This window comes from Petaurus breviceps, unplaced genomic scaffold (assembly GCF_028583685.1).
Source record: "Petaurus breviceps papuanus isolate PSGF00001 unplaced genomic scaffold, PetGlider_PUasm1.0 90977, whole genome shotgun sequence".
NCBI lineage: Eukaryota > Metazoa > Chordata > Mammalia > Diprotodontia > Petauridae > Petaurus > Petaurus breviceps.
Genome location: NW_027187391.1, coordinates 3,886,955 through 3,897,003, shown reverse-complemented (window position 1 = coordinate 3,897,003; position 10,049 = coordinate 3,886,955). Strand labels below are relative to the sequence as shown.

Here is a 10,049-nt window from a genome sequence, read left to right as displayed (position 1 = left end):
TTGGTACAAAAGCTCCCATCTGGTAGCAGAGTCCTCCTGTGGCAAAAAGCCCAAAAGTCAAGTAATTGAGTGGCGAAATGAGCAGGCAAAGGAAGCAAACCAAGCAAAGCAATTCAACATTAGACTCGTATTTGGGGGCCAAAGGAATCAAAGCATGGAACAGGAGGAAGACATTAAAGTCAGAACTCCTACACCAAAAGCTTCCAAGAAAAATATGAGCTGGTTAAAGGCCATAGAGGACCTTAAGAAACAAATAAGAGAAGTGTAGGGAAAATTGGGAAGAGAAATGAGAACCATGTAAGAAAATTATGAAATGAGAGTCAACAGCCTGACTGAGGAAAACTGCCCTGATGCTTTAGAACCAGAGGGCAAAATAGAGATTGAAAGAATCCACTGATGACCTCCTGAAAAAGATCCCCCCAAGAAAACTCCTAGGAATATTATAGCCAGGTTCCAAAATTCCCAGATCAAGGAGAGAATATCACAAGCAGCCAGGAAGAAACAATTTGAATATTGTGGAAACACAATCAGGATAACCCAGGATCTGGCAGCTTCTACACTGAGGGATCAAAGGGCTTGGAATATGACATTCCGGAGGCCAAAGGATCTGGGATTAAAAACAAAAATCACCTACCCAGCAAAACTGAGTATCATGTTTCAGGGTAAAATGTGGTCATTCCGTGGAATAGAGGACTTTCAAGCATTCTTGATTGAAAAAAACAGAGTTGAATAGAAAATTTGACATTCATATACAAGAAGCAAGAGAAGCTTGAGAAGGTAAACAGGGTACAGAAATCATAAGGAACTTATCAAAGTTGAATTATTTACATTCCTACATTGAAAAGTGACAATTGTAACTGATGAAACATTTCTCATTATGAAAATGGTTGAAGGGAATAGAAATTATATATATATATACATATATATATATATGTATATATATATATATATTTACAGCTATACATAGTGGGCACAGAACCAATTTAATAGGAAGGGATGATATTTAAAAGGTGAAATTAAGAGTTGAGAGAGGAACATAATGAGAGGAGATGGGGAGAGACAGAATGGGGTAAACTATCTCATATAGAAGAGTAAAGGGAAAATGGTTACAATGGAGGGGAAGAACAGGAAGGCAAAAAGGAAAAACCTAATTTTCATCAAATTTTGCTCAGGGAGGGAATGACATACACACTAAACAGTGTTTCTCACCCTACAAGAGGGTAGGGGGAAAGAGGATGAGTGGGGGGATAATGGAAGGGAGGGCAGGCATGGGGCAGGGAAATTGAAAGCACCCACTTTTTAAAAGGGACAGGATCAGAGTAGAGAATAGAAAAAGTGGGAGGTGGGATAGGAGGGTGGGAAATATACTCAGTCTTTTACAATATATCTACTATGGTAATGTTTTGCATAGCTACACATGTACAACCTATACTGAATTGCTTATTTTCCCAGTAAGGATGGATGATAAGGGAGGAAGGGAATGAATCTGGAATTCAATGTTTTAAAATGAAATGCTTACAAATATATAAATATAATTATTCATATCATTTTACATGCAATTGGGAAATAAGATATACAGGCATTGGGGCAAAGAGATCCACCATACCTTACTGGAAAAGTCGAAGGCAGTATAGAAGAAGATATGAGAGAGAGAGCAGATTGTAGGAGGAAATAACCTGTGGGACTGATATTTTGGGGTGGTGGGTAAGGGAAAAATGGGAAAAAAAATTTGTAACTCAAAATCTGGTGGAAATTAATGATGTAAACCAGAAGTTAATAAAGCATCTGAAAAAAAATTATAATTAATTAAAGGGATAAAAAAGAATTATACTGGGAGAAGAGTTAAGGAGGAGACAGAAAAGAGTAAATTACTTCACATGAAGAACCACAAATATCTATTATCGTAGAAAGAAAGAATGGAGGGAGGTAAGCATTGTTTGAACCTTACTCTTATCAGATTTGGTTCAAAGATAGAATAACATGCACACTCACTTGAGCATAGAAATCTATCTTACCCTATGGGAACTAGGAGGGGAAAGGGGGAAAAAAGGGAAGTGGTAGAGAGAAGGTAAGGAAGAAGGCAGAGAAGAAGTAAGGGATAGGGTAAAGTAAAAGGAAGGGGGCTGATAGAAAGAAGGGCAGTTTGAGGCAGGTAGTGGTAAGAAGCAAAATACTGGTCAGGAGGAAAAGAAAAAAATGGGAGAGAAAAATGGGGAGGGGATAGGATGGAAAGACAAAGTTAATAATCATAATTGTTAATTTGAATGATATTTACTCATTCATAAAAAAACAAAGTGTATAGCAGACTGGATTAAAAACTATAATCCTACAATATAATACATCCATTACAAGAAACACACTTGAATCAGAGGGATACACACATAGTAAAGGTACCAGGCTGTAACATAGTTCCAAATTGCTCTCCAGAATTGTTAGATCAAATCACAGCTCCAACAACAATTACTTAGTGTTCCAACATTCCCACATGCTCACCAAAACTATCATTTTCTTCTTTTGCCATGTTAGTCAATCTGATAGGTGAGACATGGCACCTCAGAGTTGTTTTGATTTGCATCTCGATAATTAATAGTGATTTAGAACATTTTTTTCATATGACTACAAACAGCTTCAATTTCTTCCTCTGAAAATGCTGTTCATATCCTTTGACCATTTATCAATTGCGGAATGCCTTTTATTCTTGTAAAAAATATCAAAATGGGTACAAGACAGATAAAAAGGCTGATTTTATAAGCAAATAGTAGAGCAAGAAAGAGTTTACCTGTTAGATTTATGGATAATGGAAGAATTTATGACCAAACAAGAGATAGAGAACATTATGAAATGCAAAATGAATAATTTTGATTACATTAATTTGAAAAGCTTTTGTAAAAAGTCAATACAACCAAGATTAGAAAGGAAGCAGAAAGCTGAGAAACAGTTTTTACAGCCAGCATCTCTGATAAAGGACTCATTTCTAAAATACATAGAGAATTGAGTCAAATTTATAAGAATACAAGTTATTCTCCAGTTGACAAATGGTCAAATGTCATTCTGGAGAACAATTTATAAATATGGCCAAAGGGCTATGGAATGTGTGTACCCTTTGACTCAGCAATACTACTAGTAGGACTATATCCCAAAAAGTTCATACAAGTGAGAAAAGGATCCATCCATACAAAAATATTTATAGCAGATCTTTTTTTGGTGGGCAAGAATTGGAAATTGAGGGGATGGCCATCAATTGTGGAATGACTAAATAAGTTGTGGTATATGAATGTAATGGAATACTATTTTGTTATACAAAATAATTAGCAGTTGTATTTCAGAAAAACCTGAAAAGACTTACATGAACTGATGCTGAGTGAAGTGAGCACAATGAGGAGAACACCGTACACAATTACAGCCACATTGCGAGATGACTGACTCTGATAGACTTAGCTCTTCTCGGCAATGCAAGGGTGTAAAACAACTCCAAAAGACTCATGATGGAAAAGCCTATCCATATCCAGCAAGAGAATCATGGAGTCTGAATGCAGATTGAAGCATAGTATTTGCTCTCTTTTTTATTTTCTTTTTTCTTTCTCTTGGATCCTCCCATTCATTCCAATTCTTCTATACAGCATGGCTAATGTGCAAAATTGTTTAATAAGAATGTACATGCAGAGTCTGTATTGGATTACATGTTGTCTTGAGCTGGGGCAAGCAAGGGGAGGTGGAGAAAATGTAAAACTTATGAAAGTGAATGTTGAAAACTAAAAATAGATGTTATTTTTTTTAAAAGATGTGAACAGGTAGTTTTCAGATGAAGAAATTAAAACTATCTATAGTCATATAAAAATGTTCTAAATCACTATTGATTATAGATATACAATTTCAAAGGACTCTGAGGTACCACATCACACCCATCAGCTTGGCTTACATGACAAAATAGGAAAATGATAAAAGTTGGAGAAGATGTGGTGAAAATTGCAGCACTAATGCACTGCTGGTGGAGTTATGAACTGATCAAACCATTCTGGAGAGCAGTTTGGAACCATACACAAATGGTTATAAAAATGTGCATACTCTTTGACCCCGCAATGCCACTTCTAGTACTGTATCCTAAAGGGATCATAAAAATGGGTAAAGGACGCACATGTACAACAATATTTATAGCAGCTCTTTTTGTTGTGACCAAGAATTGGAAATTGAGGGGATCAATGTCGGACAAGCTGAACAAATACTCTTGGGATAAAAGACATAACAAACAGTTGGATTTCAGAAAAAAACCTGGAAAGATTTACATGAACTGATGTTGAGTGAAGTGAGCAAAACCAGGAGAACATTGTCCACAGTAACAGCAACATTGTGCAATGACCAACTTTGATAAACTTAGCTCTTCTCAGCAATACAATGATATAAGACAATTTCAAGTGACTCATAATGGAAAATGCTATCCACATCCATGGAAAGAATTATTGAGTCTGAATGGAGATTGAAATATACTGTTTTTCCTTTTTTCCCCTCTCCTGTGGTTTTCCCCTTTGGTTCTAATTCTTCTTTTCTATATTCCTAATTTGGAAATACATTTAATATGATTGTATATACATGGCCTATATCAGATTACAAACTGTCTTGGGGAGGAGGGATTGGAAGGGGGGCAAGAAAATGTATAACTCAAAATCTTATATACGTGAATCTTGAAAACTAAAAACAAATAAATCAATAAAAAATTTAAAAGAGAATAGAAGTAATTAGATGCTTTCTTTTCTCTCCTTTATTAATGAAATCAGAATCTTTAAACTGTGGAACCTGAGAGATCGCTTATCCCAACTCACAAACTTAATTCAGTTAACCATTTAGCATATGTATTCTATATACAAGATGTGATAGTAATGGCAATTAAAGATTCCCCTGTATTGGCTTGGTTTTCAAATTGATTGTATTAAAACCCAGAGTTTGTTAATCCCACCTGTGGGATGGGCTTGTTGATGTGAAAAGAAAGTCCTGAAGTGGGAGGAGCTGGTGATGTAGATTTGGAGAGACAAGAGAGAGGCGGAAGTTCTTTTTGGAAGCAGCACCTCGTGGAGAGAGAGAGAGACTAAGAGATTGCTGGTGGCCGCTTTGAATTGCCCTGGACTTTTGAGACCTGCCCCCTGAGCTGCCAAGGACTGAGGAGACATGGCTGTTTTGCTGGTACTTTGTCTGTCTGTTTTGATGTTATTTTGCCAGATTTGTCCACTGGTGAAAGACTGTCCTGTTGAAGAAGTCCTGGAACCTGGCATTTGGTTAAGAAGGCCTGAGACTGTCCTGCAGACAGAGAGTGAATACTGTCCACTGGTGAGGGACAGTACTGTTGTTGCAGGGGTCTGGAGACTGTCCGGCAGACAGAAATGTAATGCCAAGGAAAGGCAACTTCCCAGGTTCAAAATACCAGCATAGGTGCTCTCTATTTTATTCAGTAACAAACCCAGAACAGAGAAGATCAAAACATGACATCATTCAAAATACAGCATTTACTAAGTGTGATTAAATAATCTCCAAGGCCTACCCCACCCCAGGACTTTCCAATCATTCAATCAATTACAAAGTCTCTGTTCCAAATACTTCTCCACCCCTAGGCTATACCTTAATTAAGTCCACCACAAAGCCCCTCTTCTCAAATGGAGATTATTTTCCAAACATAGGTAAAGTACCTTCATTTGTCAATCACAGAGCACAATAAGGTCAAAAGTTCCCCACCCCTAGGATCACAATTGAATCTACCCCAGAGTTACATCAAGTTTAAACACAGCACTTAATACCCAAATGGAGGTCTTTTCTTCATCTTGACACGAGGCAAGTTCTCAGCAATCTTAGTTCCTGGGGAGACAAGGCTTAGCAAGGCCATAAGATACATTGCCAGTCCCTTCATGAATTTATCCTCTGTCTGTAGAACAGTCCTAGAACCCCTGAACACATTAGCAAAGCCCTCTCCCAGGATTTCTGTAAACATACAACAAGAAAATCCTTCTTCAGGGCTTCTGAACCAACAGAAAGGCTCCCAGACCCCTGCAACAACAGCACTGTCCTTCACCAGTGGACAGTATTCATTCTGTCTGCCGGACAGTCTCCAGACCCCTGCAACAACAGTACTGTCCCTCACCAGTGGACAGTATTCACTCTCTGTCTGCAGGACAGTCTCAGGCCTTCTTAACCAAATGCCAGGTTCCAGGACTTCTTCAACAGGACAGTCTTTCACCAGTGGACAAATCTGGCAAAATAACATCAAAACAGACAGACAAAGTACCAGCAAAACAGCCATGTCTCCTCAGTCCTTGGCAGCTCAGGGGGGCAGGTCTCAAAAGTCCAGGGCAATTCAAAGCGGCCACCAGCAATCTCTTAGTCTCTCTCTCTCCACGAGGTGCTGCTTCCAAAAAGAACTTCCGCCTCTCTCTTGTCTCTCCAAATCTACATCACCAGCTCCTCCCACTTCAGGACTTTCTTTTCACATCAACAAGCCCATCCCACAGGTGGGATTAACAAACTCTGGGTTTTAATACAATCAATTTGAAAACCAAGCCAATACAGGGGAATCTTTAATTGCCATTACTATCACACAAGATAATGTATGAAGGGATACAGAAATAGAAATAGTAGAGATCCTGCCTTTAAAAACATTACAGATTAATGGGAATTGGAGTCAAGTAAGTTATATAAATATTTTTATGCTACAAGAGACACATCAAAGAAAGTTATGATTGAGGCAAAATACTACGTGACCTGTGGATTCACTCTATAAATTCTGTCCATTGACTGAGAACCTGTAGAGAAAAGGAAATAAATATCTTTTAGAAACACCTATTCTGTCCTGGAAAAGCACTAATTGTTGAGAATTCACTATATGTTTGTCTCCAATTCCACTTCCCTTTCCCTCCAACGCTGCACCTGTAACTTCAACATATTTGTCTGAGTTTTGGCCTCATCAAGAAAGAGCATTGTATTTACTATAAATAGATATAATTTGGAATCTAGGATCTGCCACTTACTACCTATATGATTTTGTGAGAGTCACCTCATCTCTCTAAGCCTCCATTTCCTTATCTCCAAAATAAGGATTGGAGTACATGATTTTTTTTTATGTTGAATATTTATTGTCTTAATCTGAAAATCTTCATAGAAAATTACAGATTTTGATATTTTAACTATCAGCTGCCTTCTCCTGGGCTGTGAGGAAACTCGCCTTGTTCTGAGCAAGCCGATCTTTCTTCTGGGCAAGGGACATTTTGAAGCGGTTCCATCTTTTCTTTTTAACTTCTCTCTTGGGTTTCTTTTCATACACTGGATTTTCCCGTATACCAGCATGAGCTTTCTTGTACATTTCCTCCATCACGTCAGGAGTTATGTTGTTCTTTATGTACTGTGAGAATTGCTTTTTATATGCATCTTCATGTTCTTCCATGAAATAGGGCATATAATCTGCAACATTTTGGCCCATGATGTGTTTACAATGTACTTCAGCATTGAGTTCCTTGCTTTCCAAATCATACCCAGGGAAGCATTTGGTACTGTGAGGAATAGTCAGACCCCCATCCACAGCTCCCTTAAGGGCCCCAAAGACTTTGTTTCCTGTGGTAGTTCTGGCAAGACCTGCATCCAGGTAGCATGTAAAAGCACTGGGCTGACCATCGATGCTTTCCCCATTGTACTCATCTCCAGTCACTTCCACCTGACCTTCATAGATCTTGTCCATGGTAATGTGTTAAGAAGCCTGAGGGCCAGCAGCAGGACTGTGCAGTAAGCGGCAGCATAATTTGTCAGGCCAACCTTCACACCATACTTTAGTAATTCATGGGCGTAAGCTGCACAGACAATCATATCCGTTCTATACGGGCATAAGCAATCTGGCAGATGATGTCCGTGTTGGTGACCCGGACGATCATGCGGTATTTCGGGGTGTTATACTTGTTCTTATCCTGCATCACTAGGCGTTTCCGTGCATAATAATCCGGTTTCCCCTCTCGCCTTCTCTAGAACTTCACTTGGTACAGCTTGAAGTAGGCCTTATTCTTTACAACTTTAACAACCCCCATCCTGCTGAATGAGACCTGTGCCCTCAGCACAGACCTGCAGGCCTCGCAGAGCTAGGGGAAAAAAAGCGGTGTACATGATTTTCAATGTCCATTCTAACTCATATGATCCCAAATGATCTGATGAGTGAATTCGATGGGGGGTGTTTGTGTGTGCAGGGGGAGTATTATAGTGTTTTTGTCCATATGGATATATTATGCTAATAGGTTCCTCCACAGTTATCTCCTATCTCAAATGCCCCTCCTTTGGGAAATGTGAACATCAGACTAGACATAGATGTAAAGAAGTATACTCAAGCTATCCTATCCATATGTACTAAAGAAATTTGTCTCCTTTCCCAACTCTCTGCTATGAAAATATAAGTAAAGGGCCTCCTGTTTGCTTATGTGATTCTATTTATTTATCCTCACATTCTGAGTAGGAGAATGAATGTGTTCTATATCTGTATGTCATTTTGGTTCATGATAATTGAGTAGTTGAGAAAGTATCTGAAATAATATCAATATCATTATAATGCAGTTTACTATCAGATATAAAGGTGCAGAATAGATATATGGATTGAAAGTGTTAAACATGCCAGAGCCCCTGGATGTAGTCAGGAAATGTATTAGCAATATCTGACATCAGAAGCCTGGACATAGTAATGGTAACAGAGTGAATTAATCGACTGAAAATGTGAATCTTGTTAGAAATATGTTATTCAATTAGGAAACATGTGCTGTGATGACAATGTGTTAGGCCAAACTGATGCAATCAGAATCTTTCTGAAATCCCTGATGGTTACATTCTGTACTTAGGTTAAAAATGTGAATCCTGTATATTTATATCTTAACTGTATAGTAACCTTTCTAGGGAGAATATTGTTATGAGAAGGAAATTATTTTTTATTGGAGAAAAAACTGAACTCTCCCTTATCTGATTCCCTCCACTCTGTAATCATAAACTTATCCTCTTTCTGGTAGAATTATTTTTCCTCTCTCATAAAGGGGCAGAAAACCATTTTTCCATCTATTTCCTTTCAATAGAAGTTATACCTTTTTCCTTTTCTCTCTCTCCAACACCTCTCATTATTTTTCCTTATTGCTTTTTCACTTTTTACATTCTCTCTTTTTTACCAATTTTCCCAACTCATTGTCCTTTCTCCCTGTAGCCCCTGACAACACCACCACCAACAATAAAAACTACAAGGAATAAAGAATAAAATCAGGAAGTCTACACAAACAGTTGTTTAGCTATCATTCCTTGCCCAAGCAGTATTCTCTTATTTATTTGACATAGTGTTATGGGATTACATATTAATCTGATTTATATATATATATATATAATTAAATGATATTTATATATAATATATTATATATAATATATATTTAATAATATTTATATATAATTTAATATATAATATGATTATATATTAAAACTGGAAAGGAACTTAGAGATCATTAAGAACAAGTCCTTCATTTTATTTATGAAGAAACCATAGTGGAGAGAGATTACATACCTTTTTCTTTTTTATTTTTGCCTTTTGGAGGGCAATTGGGGTTAAGTAACTTGCCCGAGGTTACATGCCTAGTTTTGTTTTAGTGTGTGTGTGTGTGTGTGTGTGTGTGTGTGTGTGTGTGTTAAGGGTCTGAGGCTGGACCTGAACTTAGGTCCTCCTGATTCCAGGCTGGTGCTTTACTTGCTGAGCCACCTAGCCACCCCCATACCTTTCTCAAAGAAGAGTTTTAAGTGGAATAATTGGAATCCAAGGTCTCCTGTACTAGCTCCTAATCTAGAGCTTTTCCCACTATATTGGATTGTCCTTGCAATGGCATCCAATATGTCAATGAAGTCTGGAGGTTTATGAAATTAGTTTTAGGTGTTGAAAACTTCATTTAAGAGGACAATGATTTGATCAATGTGATGCCCAGAACATTATCTTGGTAAAGGCAGAAGAACCTTACATAAGGCAAGGCTGTCTGGAGAGCCAAGTGGATCAGGTTTGGGAATAAAATAGAAAT

The 10,049-nt window shown here is 37.8% G+C and overlaps 1 pseudogene; it reads right to left on the bottom strand.

Moving 5' to 3' along the window:
- Positions 1-7,116: 7,116 nt before the first annotated feature.
- LOC138152851 (large ribosomal subunit protein uL18-like) lies at positions 7,117-8,084 on the bottom strand (annotated as a pseudogene).
- Between the last annotated feature and the right edge of the window lie 1,965 nt (positions 8,085-10,049).